Raw genomic sequence first — 27,978 nt, forward strand, 5'->3', positions numbered from 1 at the left:
GAACAGTAGGACAGATGAGCTGAAAAGACACTGGAAGTTTATCCCTTAATTGACTAGAATGCAGCCCTTCAGGCCTTTAAGGAATAACGTAGTTTCATGGAGTAAGTGTCCAATATTACAGTTACTACAAAGTGAATACCATACATGATATATTGAAATCTTCAATATTGTAATACCAAGGATAGCCCTTCACAAACATTCATACAGCAATTGTGTTTACAAATTACAGTGAATTTAGATCCTCTAAAGAATGGCAATGTAATGCAAGGTCACCTAGACAGTTCAATATTCAGATTTAAATTAGACCAATAATTATTTTCTCCTTATCTATTACTTAATTGGCTTATAGTATCTGTTCATCTCCTAAAGCTCTAATATTCAAACACCCCCAGTTTCTGATTTCAGGAATTATAAAACTGCATATGGCAGGCACTTACATTACAAAGTAGATTAAGACTAAAAATGATCAAACACTGTAAACTAGACAATATTTCCTCATAAATCAGCATATTGACAGCTTTGGCAAATGCAGCTGGAAGCAATTTTCTACTTGTTTGTTTTGTCAATAATTTCATTATGAATGTGAAATGCTAATGACAAGCTCAACACATCTGACTTTTAACTTCACTACAAAGGCTTTAAATCAGTCTGCAGAAGTACAGTTATTACTTTATTGCAATATTAAAGCATAATTATAATAATTTTTCTTTTCACTATGTACCTTTTTACTGCTCTGCCAATTTTCAAATTTGCAAATGCAAGCAAAGGTTCAGAGTGATTGACTGCCTTGGTAACTTTTGTAGATGTATAGTCATCAGAAAAATACTTATTTTTATACTGAGAGAGAAACAGACTAGAATGTTTCACCTGGGCTTTTATAATCCCCTAGTGATATGAGAGTGCTGCTATAAATAATAAAACTTAATATTTCTGGTACCCACTCTTGTGATCGTTACTGTTTTTCAGTTAGCCCTGCTGTGGCTTATTCTATTTATTCTTCAAGTTTTAATTCATACTGTGCTTCATGGTCTGATCCAAATACAATTGAAACCTGAAAGTTTGCAAACCACAGGATCATTTTTCTCCATGGGCCATATAGAAACGATATCTATGAAGCAACTTTCTTTTCCTCAATAGGTTCTGTATGTATTCCATAGCCCAAATAAAAAATCCTATTTATTAGCAGGCTATGTGATGCTTTCAGATATGCACAGCATGCAGTCACTGCTTTTTTATCATCAATATACCAACTTTAGCAATATATCATCTTGAATCTGCGATGAAAGAATAACTGAATATTTATTAACAAGACATGCAAAGTCCTTACTAATCAAAAGACAATGACTGGAGAGGATCATCCATTAACAGATTATTGTTATCCTCTGAGCAGCATTTATATGTTATGGTTACAGGAAATTATGCATCATAATTGTTGTCGTCAAGCTTTAGATCTTTGATAAATAAAAGTACAAATTTATAAAATATATTCTAGTTAAAAAAGGTGTAATAACAAAATCAGGAAAAATGAATTTCTGAAAAAAAAGTTTAGAGTTCTGTATTCTTCCTTAGAATTGAAACAATTTAATATTGGGTGATTTATTTTTAGGATTTGTGTTAAGAAATATTTAATATAAAGAAAATTAACTATACTTCTTTACAAATCAAAGCAAATGTGATAACATTAACCAGTAGAATTATAATGTGTGCAGGACTGAATGAGAATGTAATAGTTTTGAACTTGAACTTATTGCATTATGAAGCAAGAATCTAGTCATCGGTGTAAGGTTGCATGAGTTGGAGTCAATCCTAGTGGCATTAGGCACAAGGCAAGAAGTGAATTAGTATAGACGCCAGTCCATCAGAGGTCGCTGAAGCAAATAATGAGCACTCATGAAAGGGAAGCTAAAGGTTAATTGAAATTTGTTTTGCACAAAACTTACAACTTGTAGATATGAGCAGAGGCCAGAAAGCTCCAGTTGATTTGGACATTTCTGACAGTATTTCGTAGTTTTGTTTATTATACTCAGATTCATATTTTTAAACTAATTTGAAAAGAACACACCAAGCTGAATTAGTGTCAGTGTTAAATTTAACTTCTAGTATGGAACCATTCCCAAATTCCGATATATGTCTACTGTCTTTGGTCTTAGCAGCATTTAACTTTAGAAAAGATTATTCTTAATAATTGGTAAAATCCCCTACCAAAGGTGTTTTATGTACCACCTAGCGGCATCAATGCAGCAGGTGTATGATTCTAAAATTCAGAAGAAAAAAAAGTGAGGACAGGAGAAACAAACAGCGCATGACTTTTATGTTTTGAATTGCTCATAATAATTTATTAAACAAAGTACAGGTTGTCTCTTTTCTATTTAAACAATATACACCCCATGACAGTTTTATAAGAAGATAATTCTTAATCTTCTATTTTTAAGCCTTTTTTACATGTAGATTCTAATTTTGCTATTTGTCTAGGAATTTACTTTTATTTTGAAAATTTTATTTTGCTTACCATCGTGATTTTCATTGTTTACATGACACTGTCAGTATTGATCACATGACCACGATAGTTGCAATTGTGATGTCACAGGTTGTGATGTTATAAATGTGCTGACAATTTCATTCTCTGTTATCCTTGAGTGGCTGAAAATAAAAAAAAAATTCTGTTTAGTGCTACTTAGCTTTATTTTCAGGCTGGCCCTAGCATTAGGTTTTGGTATTCTGGTTTTGACCTCATGTTGCACATTTGATCCCATTGCTTGGTTCTGTTTTGATTTTCTGATGCTGTGAATTTTTCTAGACTTTTGATCATAATTTTCTTGTTTCTTTATCATCTTCAGGTAGTTTTCGACTCTTACAATAATCCTCTGCCCCCTGTGTGTCAGTACAACAGTAATATGTTGTAAGAATAATTAATTAGTTTAATTATCTGCCATGGGTCTCCAGGTCATTTTCTGCTATTTTTATTCATTATTTTTTATTTTGTAATTTAAAATGTTTTGAATTATTTTACTTTATTTTTTTGTTTTGATTACTCACAGGTCAAGCCATACTGTTTACTGTTGCCATAGGAGTTATGGGTCACATGACTCATTTATATCTGATGTCATTTCCCCTCTGCCAGTATAAAACATGGCAGCACTGCTATGCTGATATATACATCTTTTCAGTAAGTACTAATAACGCCTCATTTATTTTTTTGCTTATTGTTTTTATTTTACTACTGTAATAAGCAGAGACCAGAGGCGTGGAAAGGTTTGGGGCAGCCACCCGTTTAATTCGGTTTCCCGGCTGCAAAAGTCTTTGAGGCATTGTAAATAGTTGGTACAACAACAGAGTCCACAACAGAACTGCCTGCCTAAGCAAAGGCAGTGAGCTTTATAGCACAGAGGGCGGAAATGATGTCGTCCTCTGGGCCGGAACTGGAAGTGACATCATCTTTGGGGCCGGAACCGGAAGTGACCTCATCCTTGGGGGCGGAACCGGAAGTGATGTGTTCTTCCTGGAAATGGCGGCTCCTGGTGGGATTTCCCAGGTAAGACCTGCAGAGAACTCAGAAAGAGCGTCAGTGTACCCCGCCCCCCCGGGCAGATGTATAAGCAGTATTGTCTAAGCCCTTCAGCTGCTTCCCATGCACACGTGTGTGACACTACCTAGGTTTTTGACCCATTTTTTTAATGACTCTTACCATGAGTTGTAGTCGTTTTTTGATTTTCTGGTTCGCTCCTTTTTCTTCCTATTTTTTTGCTACTTTTTGATGTTGTTTCCTTGTTCCATATCCGGGTCCATTTGAGCTGTACGTTTTTGGACAATGCCCATTTTCGTCTTTTGATGGACAGATAAATTATTTTTTCTGCTTATGAGGAAATTTGCCTGTTTTATGGAAGATCAATAAATAAAAATACATACATGCACAGAATAACTAAAAAGAAACATTCTGACTTCTGACATTACACATGCGTTTTGCTGTAGTTGTTAAAGAGCCCTAGTAGCTTTTTTTGGAAACACTTCTACTGAATGATTTGTTTGCTGAAACTATTCAGCATTAGTGTGTCAGAGAGATAATGTGTAGCATTATTATTATTGGTGCTCCATTTTGTTTTCATTCTCCTCTTCACTACTACATCCAAGGGGTTCAAAGTGTGTCCCATAACCAAGTTTCTCTTTTTAATTAACTTGTTGATTCTGTGAGCCTCTCTTAAAGTAATTAATGTTATCAGCCCAGCACAATACAGTGTAAAAAAAGAACTAGCCATCTCAGAGTTGTAGAATATGTGACAAAAGTAATTATCCACATTAAAGAAGCACAGTTTCCTAAGAAACAGGACCCTGCTGTTCCCTTTCTTATATAGTTCTATATTTTAAGACCAATCCAGCCTGTCATTAATGTGAACCCCTAAGTACCTGTAGCAATGCAACACCTCTACATCTACGCCCTGAGTAGTGACCTGCCCTAGAGGCTCTTTGGTGCAGTGAAAGTCAATAACCAGTTCCTTGATTTTGCTAGCACTAAGTTGCAGATAATCCATTCTCCACCAACAAACAAACATCTCCAATTAACTCCTTGTGATGGTCCGGATTAGCTTCATGTCCTTTGGCAGGTTGAACCAAGAACCGCTGATAATCATAACCAAGGATGACCTGGGCAAATGAGGACATGCAGTAGGTGTAACGTGCTTATGTCTTTTATTCCACAAAAATCCAACAAGTGCAAAAGTTGCAGTGCTCTTCATAAATAAATCAATAATCCCACATAAAAAACAGGTGAAAATGAAGGTAAATTTTTTGAATAAATAGCCAAAAAAAGGGGTTAAAAATCACAGGCAGTACCTTCCAGAAAAAAACACACAAGCCTCAATTCATCTCTCTAAAACCTGATTTCTCCTCTTATTCCTTCAGGACCATGCAGCAAGAGGAAACGCCCACTAACAGATGTAGTCAACCTTTCAAACCCGGGTATAGGCCCCCACTGGCAGTCCGGAGGTATCTGTGGGGCACCGCATTGAACCTAACTCACCCCTCCCTTTCCTTCACTGTCATAAGGGAGATGCTCCACAGTGTGGCTATTTTGGAGCTCCCTTTCTTCAGACCCCCAATGGAGTACAGATCTGCTACTCGCTTCCCCTGGAGCACACTCCTGACCACCTGCCTCCACACCATACTGCATAGGCTCCTCGTCATCCTGCCTCTTGTTTCACTACTCTTTAACCTCCATCTTTGTCACTTTTTTGGTTTTGCTCCCTCCCGTTGGCTGTCTTCTCAGGTTCCCTTTTCTACCTGTGGACACAGGCACTTGGCTTACAAGACACCAAACATTGAGCCTAGCAGCACTGTTGTTCATTTATTTATTATTTAGAAATGGCACAATCGCCACAAACCATGCTATACTACACTCTAATACTCTGTCTCATCCTCTTATCAATACACCCCATAAGTGCAGAATCATTTCTTCAAGTGACATGACACTAACATAAATGCACCTGATAAAAGTAACTATCAAAGAAACTTCATCTGGGTCTGGCACAGCAGAATCCACAGAGTCAAACAACATTTTTCAAATATAATTTTGTGAGAAGGTTAAACAGTTTAAGCTTTCTGCCTGGAGGTGGTAATTTGCAATTGCTGGTACTCTGTTGATGCTGACTGCCATAAGCAAGAATAAGCTGAACTTCCTAACCATCTGTAGTGCATCAGATATGCTCCCATAGCTACTGTACTCTCACAGGCTCTCTTTCAGGTAAATTATGAAGAGAAGCCTACATACAAAAGATTCAGTTTTCAACAAATATATCCAATAACATACAAGTTTAAGAAAGGAACCTCTCTGTTATGTGTTTTCTTTTAACTTGTCAAAAGATTAAATTGATCTGTGCAAAAATGCCTTTGTTGCATGTTTACAAATACAAAATACTATTGTGTAAAGGTCCGTCCTCAATTCAATGCGTCATTTAAATTTCACTCTTTGTACTGTTTAACATATGTTGTTTAATAAATATGAGACAATATATTGTAATGAGTTTTTCATTATTAATTGGCTCTCTGCACTAGATAAGGATGAGGTTTTTAGGGCTGTTTTACCTTAATGAACCTTAACTCAGTCATTTATTGGATTGCTTTATTTTGTTTGAACTGATATTTCACCTTTTGTTTATAGAAATGTGTGTTTAGTTGATAAAATTAATATAAAGTTTTAATAATGTCTTGAATTAAAGTTTCATTTAAAAATGCCATTGCCTAATAAATAAAAGAAATCTAATGGACTTTGTGAATATGTGTTAATATAATCCCCATATTAGAATCCTAATTTTGCTGGGTTTATTTATTTGTTTATTTTGCTTTAAAAAGGCACAATTATTGCACTACACACAGAATGGTTAGGCGTATTACTGCTCTCAGGGTTTTAAATTCACAAAATCCAGATAATATAGTTCCAGGAGTCCCAAAGGCAAAGGAAGGGCATTTTTTCAATGAATGAGGGGGTTAACCAAGAGGGCTATAGTGATGTGAATAGATAAAGTGATAGAATAGATACTGTAGGTTGGAAAGTTATTCATTCTGATAAAGCATTGCTCAATGGAGTTTTCCATAATGTTTATCACTCAAATGAGCCATTTCTAGGAAAGAGCAGAAAATAACACCTTTTCTTGTGCCTCTTTTCTGAATTGTTCTACTCAGTACAAATGCACATCATGAAAGATGTTGCCCACGTACTTCATTCGTTTTTATTTAACTACAGCTGGGATTTGTTTGTTCCAATATTTGCAGTGGGAACTTGTATTATGTGAGGAAAACATCTGAATGCTTGCCAAGGGTATAAATATATTCAGCCAACCGCAGGAAAGACAGAGAATAATATGTTTCAGGCTATACACATGAATGAGCAGATTGTTTGAAAGAGACAAAGAGAGAGGGACAGAAAGTACTGTGTAGATATGTTGATTTCAGCTTCCTTCCAAAGTAATGGAATTAAAATTAAAAGATGCTATGTATAGTCTATATTTCTCTATTCCCTGAGAAATACAGTACTTGCAGCCAGTCATCAGGAATCCATAAAATGTTTATATGCTGTCCTTGAATGATCACAGCATATGAAAATAAATCTTAGAACAATCGCAGTCGAAAATTAAAATGACAATGAAGTAGGCAGAATGCACAAGCAAATAAAGTGAGCAACCAATGTGTCTTTTTTATTTCACCATAAATAATCCATACTATGAATAGCAAGGCCCTATCTCCTCCCACATATGAATCATTCAGCTTTGACATTAAAAATCTGTATACTTAATTGTGTACTTTACCACCTTAATTGAAAAACAGCCAAATTAAAACGAGTCATTCATGATGAAAGGAGGGAAAATCATTTTACTTACATTTTATAGTAACCAAGCTTCAGCTATACTATCATCAGGCTCCTAGATATAATGAAATATTTGTAAGAATGGCTGACATGTAAAATAAAGCTCATAGGCCAAATGTCCATCAAAGAAGTTAATACATACCATTTTTAATATATAAAGTTAATTTATTTATCAGAATTTTCACATCAGTTGGATAGTTTATTGATGTTTAGGTATAAAAAATGCAGCTGGAATGGTTCCACCGACTTGCGTGGACTGATTTCTGTCTCATTGCTGTCATTCAGGTATTAGTGCTCTTTAATCTTATTACACAACATCAGCAGAATACAGGGCTGCAATCAGCCACAGAGTGAATGCAAATTAGAAGCAGCTGTTTACCTCTGAGTGGGTATCAACCAAGAATATATAAATCCTGAAACGCCTGGCATGGACTCCATTTTGTGTTGCCAGCATTACAAATTATGTGTTCTGTATTCACTGAGCACTGCAAAAATATCAACATCTTAGGCAGAAAATTGTGGCAATGATTTGAAGAGCAACTGCCCATATTCCCTGTGTTTGCCGTTGTTGACAGTCTGCTGGAATGTATTTTAACAATTCTGAAGGTTAGAAACATGAATAAAATGTATCGTTTTATTCAGGGAGCACAATAAACACAATAAATTTCAAAATGCAGCTTGCAGATAATAAGGACAGAAATAAAAACCTGCAGAATAGATTATATCCCATTATACCAGTAACCCAATGTAGCAAGCGTGAACAGTAACAGAAGCTGATGATTTGACCCTGAGCCCAAAATTGACACAACACAGCTAGATTACTATAATAAGGTGTTTTAGTTTATAAATAATATACATATGGAGGCATAACACACAGAAGAACTCAAAGGTTCCAAACAAAAGGGACAAAATAAAATCTCTTAGGGCTTGACTAACAGACAGAAGTCCCTGTTTACCTAACAAGGAGCCTACAGCACCTCCTGCTTTTAGTTATTGTCAGTATACTACCTTTTATGACTCCCCTGCAGCTTTTCTTTAAATTTGGGTGGCTTCTCAATCCTGCACCAGCTGAAGCCTTCAGTGCCCTCTTTGATGAAAGTTCCTTTTCAGCCCCAATCCATGCGTACTTCTGAGGTGATGTCCAGTTCCCTAAGAAAGAACTCTCTTGATAAAGGACACCGGGTCACACTTCCTTTAAATTGAACCTGCTCTCCCTGTCCACAGTATGCAGCAACTTAAGGCTCCATGCTGCCCTCAACTGGGCTTACCCTTATAGAGGCTAATGACTGAATTGAACATCTCAAAAGCACCTTTCTGCACTATAGAACCCAAGAGTAGCTGTTTAATCATAACTAGATAATACTTTGTCCTAATTCAAGCTTATTCAGTTGCTCAAGTTACCAACACATAATTATGTGATTCAACACAATAATAAAAAATAAAACCTATCCTTTACATTGAAATCATGATTGCATTTATTCTTATCTACCACTGCAGTTTGTCCTCTGAATTTCATTCTGGCCATGTAATAAACACATATGTACTCTGTGCACAACCATCACAGTGCCATAACAATTATTAAACACTTATAAAGTCTCCACTAAGAAAGGTCACTATCCTCCATGAAAACCACTCCATGTTGAGAACTGTTGTAAAAAGGATCGCAGTATGTCTTCTCTTTTTGGAAACCTGGCAGGAAATCTCTGGGAGGAACACATGATGAGGGTGTGGCACATCTTGTTGACTACCTTAAAAAAGGGAGAATGCATGGCATGTTTCACACATTTCTTTTGCCACCCTTGTGACTTTGGTTTAGAAAAAGGTCATGGTCCCCTTTTGTGTATTGTAAAAGGCAGCTAGTGGAATCAGGAAAGGTATAGGAACCTATGTTCTAATACATTAAAAATTTGGTAGTGTGACCAGCAGTGGGTGCCACTGAGCCCTTAAACCCTGAGACACAACAACATAGCATTACCCTGGGTTCAAACAGACAATATATTTTATTTCACAATAACTTCACTGACCTCCAAATCCTTTTCCACAACAGTATAATACAATATGTTCTTTTATCTCCTTCTGCACCTCCCACGTGAGACAGCTTAGCTATTAGCAACAGGTTTTAATAAACTGAAAGGTATGTCAAATTTCTTATGTTCTTATGTAGTCTCATCCATTCTCCTCCTGACTCTGACTCCTCATGCAGAAAACATGGCTTCTTTTATGCCAGACCCAGGAGTACTTCCAGTGCCACAGCACTGCACACTTAAAGCCCTTCAAAAAGGATATAATAATCCCTTGCTGATACTCCTGGTGGCACCCAAGATCCCTGATATGACTGCACCATTGGACTGTAAATCCCAGCCTGCCCTGAGGGTATCCACCTGGGAGTACCACCCGTGGGATGTTGCCATCATGTGCACAGGGGACGACATAACTAACAAGAGCAGCCAACTTCTGCCCTTCCAAACATGTTACCCATCCTGGTTGGGACACTTGACCATCCATGTTCTTCTATCACAGCCTCCTGCCCTGGCAAGAAACCTGCCTCAATCCTGGTCGGGATGCCAGTTCATCCAACATAGCAGTCACAAGAGGCAACCTAGGTGAACCCAGAAAATAGTCAAACTGGCAGAGAGAGACCCTTCTTTTCCCTGCACCAAAAAGAATTTGCATTCAGACATCAAAATGCCAGAAAAATCAAATTTAAATTCTGTAGATATCTTTAGTGTAGTTGTAGTTTAAGTTTTCACAATTTCTGATTATATATTTGCAGTTTTTTATATAACTACTATTAATTAATAATGATGTCATTGGCATGCTCTAAACAATACAAATTAAGGTAAATTTAACATTAAAGACTTTTAAGTAATACATAGCAAGTTAAACATATGAATCACCTATACACTCATTTGTAGGATACAACCAAGAACATTTGGATAACACTTTAATTGAGGTACTGCAGAAATGCATCTTTTATTCATAGAGAGTTATGCAGCAAGACTTTAAGAAAGGCTCCTTTTGGTCTTATACTGAAGGATGCAATATGAAGGGAAACATGTCTCTCAAGCCACTATTGACTGTTCCAAAGTGAAGTTATTTCAGTAGGTCACATGGAACTGATTAATAATCTATTTACTGACACTTTGTAAGTGTAATTAAAAGCAAATGAAGGTTTTGTTAAGGTCGTGTTACATAATTGTAAGTGAGTAATAGATGCATTTTTGCAGCACCTACTCTAAAGTTCTAAAGAACGTTCTATTTGTAGTAGCAGTGAATTTATATTTGTTACTCATCGTGGTGCACTTCTAGCTAATAAGGACACACAAAACAATATGTAATAATTAAAAAAATAAAAAATAAGTAAGTAATACATAATAATGTACAAAAGGAGAGCATAAAGAGTCAAAAGGTATCAAGTGTTTTCAGCAAACAGCGACATATTTGATAACTTTGACATAATGTATTTGATAACTTTACATACCAATCTTTAAAACAGTTACCATCTCTATTTGTATGATTCTGGAAAAACTGCTATGAATTGAAACAATAAAATAATGAATGAATACAGAGAACCATACACACATGGAATAACTTACCAAATAGCATAGTAGACATCAGTTCTTTAGGCACCTTCAAAACTTATTAGGATTGGTGAGTTCTGTGGGGCTGTATGGCCTGTTCTCATCACGACTGTTCATTGTATTAATACATTTTTCAGATGATGGGATAATAAGAAGAAGATACAACATAGTAAATTCAGTAGCAGAATTTGTTCATAGAGAAGTTTATAAATCACTGATAATTTTGTCATATGTTGTCTGTGTGGAACAGCTCAGTACATCTAAAATAATAGGAGTGAGCTTGAAAAGCATACAATCATTAATATCATGGTAATAGATAATAAGGTGATAATATTGCCTTTGTAACATTATGTATACAGTAATAAGTGATGAACACCAGTAGATATACTACAAAAGTGCAATGCAAACTGGTTATGTTAACCAGTAATTGATTAATGTTCTCTTAATAAAGGTAGTGTTTTTTTCCTGGAGCGATAAGAGGTTCATATAGACTTAAGATTAATGACATAACATTAAACTGTAACCAGTAAAAGTTCTACAGTTGCAATGATTTTAATCACTTTTAAAAGAAAGGATTGGAAACAAGCAACATAAATGATTAGTGATCAGTCTTCTTCAGTAAACTTGCAGGGGACCCAATATTTAAAAATCTTTTAATAGCTACTGCTGCCTAAATGCACGCTATAATTGATGTTGCTGTATTTTCATATAGAAGACATCATTTTTTTAAAACAGCCTCCCAGGTATAAGCAATAAACAACTCAACCAAACCTACAGTATATGTAGGAAAAACTGCTTTTAATTTTTAAAAATGTCATTTGGAAAAAATACACTGCACTTGTAATGGATTAATCTATTAAGTATAAGAACATCTTAGCTAGAATGGTTTAAAAATGCCCTACCTGTTCAATGAAACATCCTCAGCTTTTGAAGGTTCAAGAGAAGGACCTCAATTTGTGATTACCTATCCTCGGTGTGTTTCCGTGTCAGTGCCATGCAACCAGGATGTCATTGCAGGAAAGCAGATTGGAAAATCAGGACCCAAATGAGAACATGGTCAAAGCAAAACCATCTTAAAACTTAAAATCTTAAAACCATCAGTAAATTTTTTTAATGCTGCTGCTGCAAACAAAAAAAATCCATTGTTTCAATGTGAAGTGGGCCAGAAATACACTTATAATGCCAGGACATTCATTTGTTTTTTATATTAAGTTCAGTGTCAGGGGAAGCCCATGCATATTCTCGCTACAAGGTGGAAATGTTACTTGGTTGGAGCACCATTAGCCTAAATACACTGTATACCAAGACCTAGTTCATTGCAAGAATTACTTTCAGTTTTGGAAAACTAGAATTATTATTATATTTATTATTAAAAGACGTACATTCTTTTACAACATAGAAATGTCAAGACTCATCTAAAAAAATTATATTGAATAATGATTTACTTCAGTCACAATTGGTCAAATTAGAAATACATACTGTGGCATAAGGTATATAGAAAAAACTAAAAAAAATATAAAAATAAATGAAGTACACTATATAAAGAAAACCAACCAAAATTAAGAAAATGAAATTCAATAACACCAAAAGGAAAATAAGTAAAAAGTAAAGTAACTAAAACAACAGAGAGGAAGTGATAAAGGAACAAGAGTAATTTGTGATCCTGAAGAGTCAAAATGTTCTTGTCCATATCAGATCTGACTCATTCAACGCAGTAGGAAGAAATCTTTGGGGAGGACAATGTGTTTGGGTAGAATGATGATGATCTAAAACAGGGAAATGTGGAGAGGAGAACTGAAACTGATACAAATGGAGAATATAAAGGACATTAGAAAAATCTAGACAAGAACAGGCCATTCAGCCCAACAAAGCTCACCAGCCCTATCCACTTGATTCTTCCAAAATAACATCAAGTCTTAAGAAGAGTTTTGAAAGTCCCAAGAGTCATAAGAACTAATGAAGGAACTGTCCATTGTGAAGCATTTAGCGTATCAGAATGTGCTGATTTCTGACTTGTAGTAGATGATTACCATTTATATATTGTAACTATATACAGTACTTATAGTCCATTTTGTTCCATCAAAAACAATCAATTAAATGCAATTATTTTTTATTTTACTGTAAGAGTTTATCATAGCCTGTGGTGAGCTGGCACACCTGCCAGGGGTTTGTTTCCTGCCTTGCGCCCTGTGTTGGCTGGGATTGGCTCTAGCAGACCCCCGTGACCCTGTAGTTAGGATATAGCGGGTTGGATAATGGATGGATGGAGTTTATCATAGTAGGAGATATCATTAGCATCATTAAAATGTACTCTTAGGTTGTTATAGTTGATACTGAACTTTTGTATTTGTCTATATAATTTAATAACATAAGATCAAGTGAACAGTATTACCACAGTTAATCTGTTTACCGGAAAGCTTGTATAACTTTCAAACTGCCAGTCATCAATAAAGGAAGGGTTGTGTTGTGCTAAGCAGTTCAAAGACCCAAAATCTAGTACATGGATGACAAAGCAAAAGTTCACATGCTGCTGGTGTGCATTTTCACCCAGTATGTAATTTTGTTTGCACAAAGTGGCATGATTTAGCCTCCACATGAACCAAACAGCTGCCTGAACACCATGCAGTTTTGTGGACAACATTAATAACACGGCCAATTTTCAAAGCAGCCATTTCACCTTACACAAATTAAAGTCAGACAAACATGCAAGTACCTCACTTTAAAACAAATCCAGTGCCTCAAGAGATATAGTTAGCGAAAATCTTCAAAGAGCATCCAAACAGCATACATTGCTTGAATATTGTGTTTCTTAAATGAGTTGATTTTGAGCTATACTGAGTCTAATTGAAAAGCAGTACCAATGTAAGGAAAACACAGAGGGTGCAGGAGCTTGGATGAACTTAAGGGAAGACAGCAGTGATTAAAAGGCCCTTGATTAAAGACCTCACTAGAAGATGAGTTTGTCAGCAAAGTGTGAGACTGCTAATCGGTATTGCTGATTAGAGTTATTTCTAGTTTTGCTGTCTGTTTAATGAGACCAGTGGGAGAAAACAAACTCTTTTGAATAAACTTGGTGAGATTGCAAATATTTCCTGTCCACAGAAAAAAAATGATAATTGACTATTTATTGTGCTTTCCCTTTTGTCAGAGCTGATACTCATAATTTCCAGTCTTGTTGTAAATTTGTATAAAACTGCAGTGTCAGAGAGTCAAAATAGTCAGTAGTCCTGCTTATTTTTTTCAGTGTGCAAGGTTACAGCAGCAATGTGGTTCTGAGCAGTCAGTGTCCCTGTCAAAGATTCCCAAAATACAGGATTCTGTTCTCTTTTTCTGTATGACGTAGTAGCTAAGGTATTGGACTTTAAATCACAAGGTTTCCATTGCAGGCCTCAAAAGTAACTCACTTGTGACTATGAGCAACTCAATTAACCTTCCTTTGCTTTTATTCTGAAAATACATATAGACAGTTACACTGAATCTCTATATTTGTTAAGCACAATTGTATGATGTTTCACTAAAGAAAGGTACTACATAAAATTAAGGTTGCTTGTTATAATGAATGTTTTTACTTCTGGTATATTCATAAAATGGAAGTAAAATCTGCTGTGAAAGTTTAACCAAACACTTTCCTGTTGCATTGGTGAAGCTCTTCCTGCATCTGACTAACTGTAGAATCCTGAATTTGCCAGCTCTCAGACTGTTAACATTTCTGTAATTATTTGTAATTCATCCTACATAAGTTGCTTTAGATAATAATAATATTTGGTTCATGTTTTTATCATTATTATTATTATCATTATTATATTAAATATTTATTTAGATGATTCCACTTTATTCACACAGTTCAAAGTCAGACTGTTAGGTTGATTGTGGACAACAGTGGGCCTGTTCTCTGTGAATGTAGGGATGTGTGTGTGTAAAAGTGTCTCCATGTTGCTCGGGTACCCTATCTAGGATCAAATCTTGCATTTTGCCTAATGTTGCTTATCCTATACTGGGAACTATATTCTATATAATGCAATAATGGATACAATGAGGCTATTAGAAATAAACTGGATACATTAGGATTAAAAGTCAAGACGGAGGTAAAAAGCTTAGGGGTGATTGTTGACTGTAATCTGAATTTTAAATCACATATTAATCAGATCATTAGGACAGCATTTTTTCACTTAAGAAACACAAGTAAAGTTAGACCTCTTATATCACTGAAAGATGCTGAGAAATTAGTTCACGCGTTTGTTTTCAGTCGACTAGATTACTGTAATGCACTCCTCTCAGGACTACCCAAAAAAGACATAAATCATTTGCAACGAGTGCAGAATGCAGCTGCTAGAATCCTAACTAGGAAAAGAAAATCCGAACACATTTCTCCAGTTTTAATGTCACTACACTGGTTACCTGTGTCATTCAGAATTGACTTTAAAATTCTGCTTATGGTTTATAAAACCTTAAATAATCTCGCCCCATCTTATATATCGGAATGTCTGACACCTTATATTCCAAATCGTAACCGCAGATCCTCAAATGAGTGTCTCCTTAGAATTCCAAGAACAAAACTTAAAAGAAGTGGTGATGCGGCCTTCTGCTGCTATGCACCTAAAATCTGGAATAGCCTGCCAATAGGAATTCGCCAGGCTGATACAGTAGAGCACTTTAAAACACTGCTGAAAACACATTACTTTAACATGGCCTTTATATAACTTCATTTTAATCTTAATTTAACTTAATCCTGATACTCTATATGTTCAATTCATCATAATAACTATTCATGGTGGCTCTAAAATCCGTACTGACCCCTACTCTCTTTTCTGTTTCTTTTTCCGGTTTCTTTGTGGTGGTGGCCTGCGCCACCTCCACCTACTCAAAGCTTCATGATGCTCCAACAATGATGGACGGATTAAAAGGCAGAAGTCTACGTGACCATCATCATCATCATCAAGCCCTTCCGTGAGAATCCTAAATCCAAAGAGGACTGTTTCATTTATGTTAGGTAGAATGCCCAGAGGGGACTGGGCGGTCTCATGGTCTGGAATCCCTACAGATTTTATTTTTTCTCCAGCCGTCTGGAGTTTTTTTGTTTTTTCTGTCCCCCCTGGCCATTGAACCTTACTCTTATTTGATGTTAATTAATGTTGATTTATTTTGTTTTATAATTGTGTCTTTTATTTTTCTATTCTTTATTATGTAAAGCACTTTGAGCTACTGTTTGTATGAAAATGTGCTATATAAATAAATGTTGTTGTTGTTGTTGATATACATATATATATATATATATATATATATATATATATATATACTGTATATATATATAAAAAAGTGTGTAAAAGCCAAATACAGTAAGAGAATAATTTTTAAAGTTTAAAATGGGGAATGAAAAAATTCTCAGAATCAGTCAATAACATGGCAGTAGGGTGTAGTTATCAAATATGCCACTATGTAACATATTCCCACAATCTGGTTAATCAGTCTGCCAGTTGGCATTGTGCCAAGTTGATTGAGTATTTATGGCATTTATTCTACAGTTGTGCAGTTGAGTTAGGTATTTTTTTTTTCTCCAAGACAATTTTCAAGAGATTATCACAATCTTATTTTTTAACATTGATAGCCTTGTTCATGAACAGACAGTGAATCAACAACATTACATTGAAATGCTGAGACATCTATGAAAGAGCATCAGGAAAAAAAAAACAAACATCCAGAGCAGTGGCACACCTAAAACTGTATTTTGTACAATAACAACCAACCTGCACATACCACATTGTCAGTCAAAGATTTTTTGACTAACAAGATTGTGGTTGTTGCTTTCCTGATCCCATATTCTCCAGATTTCTTTTGATGACATTTTTCTTGTCATTGAAATTAAAATTGAGGCTGAAGGGAAAGTAGATTTGCTACCGTGGGAGAAATCTAGGAAAAACACAGGATGATCTAGATATGGTAACAAAAGATAATTACAGGAGGTGTTTAGGAATAGGAGAAATGTATTCCATCTCAAGGATAGTATTTTGAAGGTTACTAAAGAGAATTGCTGTAAGTCTTATAATAAAGGTTTTTTAACAATTGCAGGAATTTATGGGTCCCCCCTTGTAGTTATCTGGACAGTGTTTATTAGCTGAAGAAAATATGATATAACACTATAATAAATACAAAATATGAATACAATCAAAAGCAACAATTTTCATGTTGTTTTCAAAAAAACTATTGACAGCTTGTGAGATAGCTAGATCAACAACATTTTATTACTAAACCTCTCCCTGGCCTTTTTAATTACCTTGTCAGTCAGCACAAACTGGCAACTCCTTCAAGTTCATGGCACCCCAACCATTCCATGTAAATTCTACCAACATCCCATTTGGTTCAGATTTATGAGGAAGTGATTAGCCAAACTTGGTGTGCTAGTGGCACAGTTCAAAAAATAATTGTGTTTATTGGATGGTAACTACAAATATAGTACTACGTTGAGGCAAATGGCTCAACTAACACACTTTGATAGACATAAAATCATACTTTTATTTCAACAAGGATATATTCGGCAAGTAAGCTGGTGTTTCAAGATGGAAGACTTGAAAAGATTACTGCATCTAATGAATGATACATGGACAGAAGGAAATCCAGTGAAGTGCTTGCTCAGCATCTTGCAGAATCATCTGGCACCAAGGAACACATTTAATTATGCAAAGAAGTCTTAAAAAAAAAACTAACATTTTTCAGTTAAGAAGTTATCCTTATGGAAAGGCAAGAAGTAAGAGAGTTTGAACTAAGCAAAAAAACATGAAGCCCAAATGTAAAATTTATGGTTAACAATTGAGGCAGTGTATTGAAAGAAGATTTGGCATGAAATACGTTAATGGCTAGTTGAAGCCTTCTATGAAGTATAGTGGCAACTCTGTTGCGGCCTGGGATTTTGTTTCAGCCAAAGGGCTTGGAAATCTGGCCAAAATCAATGGAATGAACAGTACTGGGAAATATAAACAGATTTTAATTCATCATGCTGTATACTTATTATAAGAGCCAAAGTTAGAAAGTTAAGCTGAGTTAATGCTTAAGGTTAAACTCATATTAGTGTTTGCTTAATCTGAGTAGAATACAATTTTCTCCCATTGCTCTAGCACAGTGTTTCCTCAGTCCTGGGGACCCCCTGTTGCTGCAGGTTTTTGTTCCAGCCAGCTTCAGTTTTTAATTGGCCTCCTGGGCTAATTAAGTGATGTGTTATTTCCCAATTTCTGTGTTTTGAGAACAATACAGAAATTAGAAAATTTTAATATATATATATATATATATATATATATATATATATATATATATATATATATATATATATATATATATATATATGTATATATATATATATATATATTAAAATGTACCAAGCAGTTATATGGGAATAATGTATTTTTTCTTTTTAACAATATTTTCATCTTGATTTTTATTCTACTTTTCTAGGTGTTCTAATTGTTTAATTAATCCATTATTTACTAATTACTGGGTCTGATGCTAAAGTACATGCAGCTTTGATTATTCAGTGTTATTTGCCAGCGTGTCTGCTCTGCTCGTTTTTGTCATTAATAAGATATAACGAAGGAGAAAAACTGCACAGAGAAAGGGCAAAAAATAATGAAATCAACAAAAGAGAGTTAAGCATTTCAATCTATAGCAAAAGCAGAAATGTCTCATAAATGTAAAAATCATGCTGTTGTGCTTTTCTGAATGTAGAATAAGAGAAGAGGGGAAAAAACAGCTAATTAAATGAGCTCAGTGTTATCAGGTGCTGTCACTGATTAGGACTCTGGTTGGAACAAAAACCTGCAGCCAGCGTTTGTTCCCAGGACCGAGGTTGGGAAACACTGCTCTAGATTATAGTATAGCCTTTCACCCTCTGTAAGTTAACATGCGATAGAATCTTCTAGACCAGGGGTGGGTAATGTCGGTCTTGGAGAGCCGCAGTGGCTACAGGTTTTCCTTCCAACCCAGTTGCTTAATTAGAAAGCAGTCCTTGCCAATCTTAGACCTTATTTAATCTTATGACTTGTTACTCTGCAATGCAAGGTTCTTATATCATAGATTTTTTTCTTTCCAAGGATATCATCGAAATAATTTTTAAGTGTAAAATATATCATTTTCAGTCTCTCACATTTTTCTATTGTTTTTCATTAAATCAAGCAGTGCAGAATGAACACACACAGATATACAGTAAATGGATACAAGCTAGATGGAGAACTGCTGGCTGCTTTGTCATTTACATCTTTTTGCTAATAAGGAGCCATTAAAACACCGATTGCTGCAGTTTAAGATTGAAATAAACAATTAAGGGTGGGGAACCTTAACAAGAGACCACTAAAATGAAGCATCAAAATGTCTTAAGCAATAAGTGCTTCATCAGCAATAATTGACTTCTCATTAAGAAACTGGTTTGGAACAAAATCCTGCAGCCACTGTGGCTCTCCAGGACCGACACTGCCCACCCCGGTCTAGACTATATTAGTGACACAGTGTGTTAATTAAGTCAGTTTTTTAGAATTAGTCTCATTGCTAGCATGGACTGAAAGTCCCACTTGCGGTTTGTAAGTGGGATAGGCATACAGTTTTCTGACCGTTTAGAAATGGTTCAACTGTATTAGAAACTTCTATTTTCTCTTTTTTTGTGTGAATTTTTAAAAACGAAGATATTTTATCTGTGGAATCATTTCAACGTGTCAAGCTATTGCTAGAATCCCATGAAGCAAACTAAAGCTGTAGAACTTTGGTAATTTTGGGGAAACGCCGCTACAATTATATACTTATATTTTATACTTTATTTATTCCCCAAGCTACTATTTAAAACCTTACAGAAGCTCAAGAGACAGAGACAATATATCTTTATATATATAAATTCCAACATCTGTCTGTCTGTCTGTATGCCTGTCTGCTTTTCACGAGAGAACTACTTAATGGATTTAGATTGTGTTTTTTTCTATAATTTGCTTGAACATTTTGGTTGATTTTGCGACTTCTCTTATTGTGCTAAATATCATAGTTTCCTTGCAGCAGTGATTTATTTGCATGAATCTAAAAGAGAGGCTGTGGGCCGAGGGGAGAGGGAAGTGGTCGGGACCCTCCTCCCTCACACGCCAGCCTATGTTTGAATCGCTCTACCTCTGGCCACATTTTGGATCGTACCTTGCCTCCACTTAGCTAGCGATGCCTGTTTGCTTATTGGTTTTTAAAGTTTGTCCTATTTCAATACTGTGTTGGCGGAGCCGTGGGGGACAGCTAGTACCATAATGATGTGTAAAATACTGATACAAAATTTTTTTTTTAAAATGCTTACACCATTATCTCAAGTCTTCAGTATCGTTTAACATTATTAATAACCCTAATGTTCTTTAAGTGGCCTACTATAAACCAAAAATTACACTGAACACATAATAAAAAAGTAATAACATCACAGGACACATATATTTATAAATTCACTTTTTAAATGATTGCAATTAATGAACATAAACAAATCTCCCTTGCTTGGGCACAACACTCTTATTGAAAGTGTAAACTGTTGTTTAATATGTTGATTTCCCCATCCTTACTGTTGTTGACTTTAAGATAGGCCTGAAAAGGATGCAATTAACAAAGCCATTTTCCTTATTAACAGGTTTGATCAATCCACCTAGTGAGATACTTCCAGTGGTGCAAATAAATGATTGCATTTACAGTTACAATGATAAAAAATATAACAAATGACAAACACAAGTAAGAACTTCTGGCTTGGATATTGGAGAGCTGCTGCTGCTGCCAATAACAGGCTTACAGGTGGCAGCAAGATGATCAGACCTGTCCAGATGTTCATTTGAAGGCATTAATATTTGAATACAGCGGGTTCAGGTCATTGTGTTCACACAAGGAAGCATGCCATTAGACTTTTGTTCATAATGACTCACCGTTAGAGTTCTTGAAGTTAGAGTGAATCAATTAAGGTGCTGTGTTTAAAAACGTCAGCTGGTAACATGGATGAATTCAATCATGCATTTCAAAGACTGGATCACATGTATCAACTTTAATTGTAATGTGTTCACATCTAATATTTCTCATTAACATAAGTCTCCAGACCCTCTCCTGCTATTTCCACTCCATCTGATCATATCACATGAAACCTGTCCAGCCTTGAATAGCATCTGAAATAGGAAGTTTAAGTTTGTTTACTGCAGTAGCAAAAATGCCACAGTACCTGAACTCCCTGTACTTTGCAATGAGCTGTGGCAGTTCCTTCAACTTAAAAAGCGATTGAACAGTCTTTGTTATATGGAGATTGGCCAGTTTTAAATCATTTTCACTTTATGTTTATCCTCACTCACAAGCTTCACCCTCTCCATTCTCCAATGAGCTACTCCTCCAATAAAATTTGAGATAGTTACTTTTACGTAGTGGTCTAAGTGCTACGAGACACGTCAAGGAATATTTAGTATGTCCCAGTTTATGTTGCTCAGAGTCTCTTACATGCTCAGATGTTTTAGACATAAGGGATCCTTTAGATCCACTATGTTCACAATGTGATATCTCTCAAGTTCGCAACTCATCGAAAAGGCAATTGAGATACGTTGAAGCTTTGGTCAGCAATGACAGCAGCATCTTCAAAATTAAAAATCCATTAAAAAATGTAGTAACAAGCAACAAGCCAGACACAAGATCCTAAAACTATCAATTAATCTTCTTCTTTCGCCTGCTCCTGTTAGGGGTTTCCACAGTGGATCTTTTTCCATACTAACAATATCAATTAATAACATTCATAAAAAATATGTTTATCAAAAAGAAAGGATGGACAGAGCTTCTGTAAAAGTCTGTTGAATAATGTGGTGTTCGGAAGTGAAGTTTAGTATCTTTGGGAAAACAATCTATTGCCAAAAATGTCATATTTCAGCATGGTAACAGCCACACCGCAGACTTACTTGGAATTAAAGTCTCTGGATTGAACACTAACACTATATTGGTTAGATCAGAGCCCAACCTCAGATTAACTGGTGTTGTTTGGAAAGGGGTCACACAAAACACTGACTTGTTCAAGAAACACAAGACATTACTTTTTATTGTATTACTGTTTTTTTATTCTAATTTTATGTTTTGACAAGCAAAGAAACAGTAAAAACCCATACAACTGGTGGACCTAAGATTTTTTACTGGATTGCATTTTCAAAAATTGATTGATGCTGGGCTTTGTCAGACAAACAGAGTAAGTTGCCCGAAAAAAAATGTAAGTAATAGTAGTAAATACTAACCAAATATGCTTTTTTCATTGTAACTGTAAATGCAAACATTTATTTTCACCACTGGAAGTATCTCACTAGGTGGATTGATCGAACCTGTTTATAAGGAAAATGGCTTTGTTAATTTCATCCTTTTCAGGCCTATCTTAAAGTCAACAACAGTAATGATGGGAAAATCAACATATTAAATAAGAGTTTACACTTTCAATAAGAGTGTTGTGCCCAAGCAAGGGAGATTTGTTTATGTCCATTAATTGCAATCATTTAAAAAGTGAATTTATAAATATATGTGTCCTATGATGTTATTACTTTTTTATTATGTGTTCAGTGTAATCGCATTTTTGGTTTATAGTAGGCCACTTAAAGAACATTAGGCTTATTAATAATGTTAAACGATACTGAAGACTTGAGATAATGGTGTAAACATTTTAAAATATTTTTTTTGTATTAGTATTTTACACATCATTATGGTTGGAATCAATGGCGTGAAATTGCTTTTTGTTTATATTATTAGAAACCTTAAATGAACTTGACATGATTGAACTGCTTAAGTGCATAAGATGATGTTCCTTTTATGTAGGATATATGCATTACAAAGGAATGTTAAAGCATTTTTAAATGAAAATACTGAGAATCTCTATTTCCTCTCTTTGTAAAATAGTAAATGTGACAATAAAGTAAATAATTAACTTGACAAGGTAAAGAATTCAGACAACAGCGTGTGTATACAATATCCACATGGTTTTCTTTTGAAATGTTTAAATTAAGCCAAACAAAGGAACTCCTTATAATAATGCAGGAAAGATCTTTAAGCAGTATAGCTGACACATATCAGACTGAGTTTTTAACCTTCCTGGCTGTCTTGATCAGATGTAAGCAAATTAAATCTTTGACTGAATTATTACACTTCCATTTGTATGCATTAGGGTCAAAAATTATATTCAATTTCTAGTTATCTTCTTTGCAATAAAATCAGAATTGCAGTTTGTATAACATTGAAGAGCATATCTCTCAATAAAGCATAATTCAACTCTGGAAACTTCAGAGTAAGATAATATGAACTGAAGTTGTGCATGTCAGGTAGAGACCTTGGTGTTGCAGTAATCAATAAACCTGTCCTTCTAGAAGACAGTAGCATAACTCATCTTGAACTTGAAGGAGTTGTCATTGTGTGCTGTCTGACAAGGTAATTAAAAAGACCATGGAAGCAAGTAAAAGTCTTCAAAGCTTTACAAGAAAAAGATTTTTACTATTCACTCTGCACATTGTTATTTAAATCAAGGCACTGGAATAATGTTCACAGGGTAATGTTGCCATATTTAGAATCCAGTAAATGACATTTCTGATATGAACAGCAGATTAGTGTTCATTAAATGTCAGACAAGAATGTTGCACAAAATATATCTACTGTATTTCTTTCAAGGTTATGAACTGCTAAGCCAAGTTTGGCAACATGTACAAGTATTGAGATTTTCAGGTGGTGTTGGATATGAGAATGACCAGGTCATAGTGCTTGTCTGTCTAGAAAGGAGTGACTCAGACTGCAAATGAAGCATGATAGTTAAGCACAGGGCAAGGAAATAAGTTAGAAATAATATTTTTTTATATCACCTAAAACAGTGATTGTCAACAATATGGCTATTTTCATTTCACAACAGAGGATATGGATCAACTCAATGTATAATGCAAAGCCTGCTTGGTCATTGTGGCTACAACTGAGGACAACACACACTGCTGCTAAGTTTAACTATAGGTGGGGTTCAAACTTTTCCCATTACCTTATATTCTGTGTGGACAAACTGACGACCAGCTCTTAATCTACTATACTCCTCTGAGGAAATCTGCAGTATAACATTCAGTATGAAGAAAGTGAAGAGGAAGTGAAGAATCAAGGAGGTGCAGTGGTTTCCTCTCACACTCCAGCAGGGCAAATACACATAAAAAATATTGATTTTTCTTTTTTGTGTGCTTGTCAGCCGATAGTATTTCTGAGTAACAGAAGCTAATCTAAATATGGTCAGAAAACAGAGAAAGGGGTAAAATCTTTCATACACATAAATTTTCTTTAAAAAGCCTCAGGTGCAAATAGGGTTAAACACAGGCGTTCACATTACATATCAAGACTCTTTAAACAAAGGATTAAACCAGAATCTTAATGAAGAGGTTGTGATAGGGTTAAAACAAGTATCTCAAAACCGAGACAGTTGTTGGTGGGAACACCAACAGTACAAACAAGACAGTCAAAGTTTTATAGATGCTCAGTTAACTGACTAGACTAAATTTATAGAAACAAGGCAGCAATGGACTGGTTGTAGGTTGGTTGGCTGCTTTAACAAGACAGATACCATCTTGGTTGAAATTGGTCATATGGGAAAATGCTCTGGTAGTATTTGCCCATAGCAGAGGTGTGAAAAGAACATGAACTGGATAGCTGGCAACCCTGATAATGAACTGAGCCTTTCCTGTGAAATAAATGAGAAGAAGTTTCTGAAGACAGGTTCAAAGAACTTCACATACTGTTTCTACATTCCTTGGTGGACATTTAATGTACTCTGCGCTCACAATGTCAGACCGTTCTGTAACAATCATGTTAGGAGGCTATCAATGGTGCATTGGTCAAATTTCACCAGTGTTTCTTTTTTTATCCTGAAGCACTTTAGTCAGCTTTGAAAAAAATAAAATCTTTGTTGTACCTTTTTATGAATGCTGCTGATATTAAGTAAGGGAATCTGTGATGTGTTTTGGCATCGTTGTATGTAGTTTGTATAATTTTTGGATCCTTGTTTTTGCAGTTGTTTATATTTTTTACTGTTCTAGCTATGCTAATTTGTGCTTGTTAATTGGATTGTTGTCACCAGCGGTTACAGACTCAAATCAAATGTATGTTTTTATTACGTAATAGTAATAATAATAGCAGCTCACTACTTAGAATGGAAAATGTGGGGAGGACCTGTGCTCGAACACATAACCTCTTGATTATGAGGCAGCAGTTCTTACCTCTGCACCAGCAAAGCAGCAATGTTTAGGTTGTGTTGATTGATACTGTATAGTTATTGCACATTGACAGCAACATCTTAAGAGAATATTTTCTTATTCTTCAGTTATATTCTTGAATAAAAGTGCACTTGTTTTGTTATACCTTTTGTGAAAATGTTTATTTGATATTTGGACTTCAGTTTTTACAGCATTTTGTCAATTATTAGTATAACATGAGAAAAGATTTTGTTTCACTTATGTGTTTAACATTTCTTGCCTCGCATTTCCTGTCATCCTACATTTACCCAAATCGTTGTAGACAAGGAAGATACATGAAATGTATGTGTTCCAGATAACAATATATTATTTACCCTATACAATTCCAGACACCTCACACCCATATAAACAGACTTGAGCTCTGAGAATTTTGCGTCTGACTTCAGCTGATGAAGAGATGTGAAGGAATTTAAGGTGGCCTGGCATTACGACTTTTTTCGTAGGCTTCAGGGATTCTAGTGTTAACAAATTTTGCATGGCCACAGTGATATTGCTTAGAGCCACTATGCTTGTTGTTGGTCATGTGATGCCAAGGTCATAATGTGGCATCACATCCTATAAAAGATTCTGATACGCTACTGCAAAACATACTAACTGTGTATCCCTAGCCAAAATTTTATGTTGTTATTAATGGTAAGGTGCTATGTAGAAGACTTTCTTTTGCGGACTCTTTCATTTTTTTTTTACTTATTTTTGAGTTTTTTATTATGGATTTGGTTGCTTGATTTTTTTCATCTGTCTTGTCTTGAACTGAGATCCTTTCCTTGCTATTTAGACTATGATTTCTGTCTGTTTCTTTCATTTATTCTATCTCCTGCTCAGTTTCATTTAACTTTATTCTGATCAACACTTGCCTTTATTAAACATCCAGAAGAAGATAGTGTACTGATATGGAGCGATGGCAGGCATTTTATGAGACATGGACTAGGGATAAGAACAAACACAAAATTAAAAATGCAGAGGTCATAATCAGGGAGAATACAGAGACCTGGCACCAAATCCTAATCACTGCAGTTTGATTACTATTGTTAAATTCAAAACCAAATGATTTCCACTTTCCCAAATATGAATAATCCTAAATTTGAAGTCTAAAGAATGTTGCAGAATTTCAAACTCTAAAGGTCAGAAACTAAACAAAATATTTCTTTTGCGATTCATCCACAGTCGTAGACTTCAGTAAACATGTGCTGCAGAGTACTGAATCATTGGATTTATGACATCACAGATCACAGCGTCTGGGACTGCCCCCTCAGTAACGGGCCATCATGTCATAGCAACATTACAACAAAATCGTGGTGTCCATGAACAGCAGAAAACAGGATGTCATAAATTAGTAACTGAGTCAAAACACAGCCAAAAATTAGAAGTAATGACCTACATTGATTTATCTTAATACAAAAAATAAATAAAACAACAGTATTGGAAAAAACCAAAGGCATAGCACAAAATTAATAAAAATGAAATAAAGCCATAAATAATTAGGGGAACAAAGACTGAGTTTGTGAACACCCGATTATCATTGTAGTCATTCCAAGTACTGCTGTCTGTAGAACACAGTATGGCTGGATGTTTGGGGCACAGCTAGAAGTTCAAAGTAGACCAGGATGTTGATGATGTGCAAACACAGTCTCGGTCATTCTCACAGCTGATTTTTCTTGCCTGTGTTATGCATAGGTCATCCTGTCACATAATTTTGCAATATCTTGAGCATTATGGCTGCAAAAAAAAAGGTTGAGAAAGAGGCCCAAGATAGGTTTAATGTGTAAAGCTTAGGCAAACAACCTTAATAAACAGCACTTATGGAAGGAAGTATTTCTCAGTATAATTTGCTTTGATGAAAAATTCTATTATTCTAATTCTATCAACTTTCACATTCTGATATAATTTGAGGAAAATGGGGGTCATTTGTTTTTTTTACCTTTTTCATTAATGGTAATTATTTGTTTTCATTATGAAAAATCTTTACCTTACGAAATGGTTTCCATCCATCCATTGTCTAACCCGCTGAATCCGAATAGGGTCACGGGGGTCTGCTGGAGCCAATCCCAGCCAACACAGGGCACAAGGCAGGAACCAATCCTGGGCAGGGTGCCAACCCACCGCAGGACACACACAAACACACCCACACACCAAGCACACACTAGGGCCAATGTAGAATCGCCAATCCACCTAACCTGCATGTCTTTGGACTGTGTGAGGAAACTGGAGCGCCCGGAGGAAACCCACGCAGACACCGGGAGAACATGCAAACTCCACGCAGGGAGGACCCGGGAAGTGAACCCAGGTCTCCTAACTGCGAGGCAGCAGCGCTACCACTGCGCCACCGTGCCGCCCTACGAAGTGGTTTACAGGAACAAATTAGCTATGCAAAGTGGAGGAAGCTTTGACATGTAGATGTGTACATTTAGAAACAGTAGCTGCATAATGCTGCAAATGCCTAAATAAAGACAAAGATGTCAAAACCAACTCTGGCCAATGTATGAGATGGTAACCACCAACAGATTCTTAAAATGCAAAAGATAGTTGTTTACAGGCTTGCATGTGATAGACATTTTGACACCTGTGTACGGCCTTATACACTTTTGTAATGATGAGCAGAATGCTGTTATAGGTGGCTTTTCAATCTTATAGAGAAACAGAAGTATTTTGTAATGGAATCGATTTGGGTCAACAGTTTCAGGAGCTGAATAGTAATTCGGACGTACAGTATGTTCTCTCTCTGTGGCTTCTGTCTTCAGACTCTGGTTTGCTTTTGTGTGTGCTCAGATTTTTTATATCT

This window comes from Polypterus senegalus, chromosome 1, assembly GCF_016835505.1.
Source record: "Polypterus senegalus isolate Bchr_013 chromosome 1, ASM1683550v1, whole genome shotgun sequence".
Taxonomy (NCBI): domain Eukaryota; kingdom Metazoa; phylum Chordata; class Cladistia; order Polypteriformes; family Polypteridae; genus Polypterus; species Polypterus senegalus.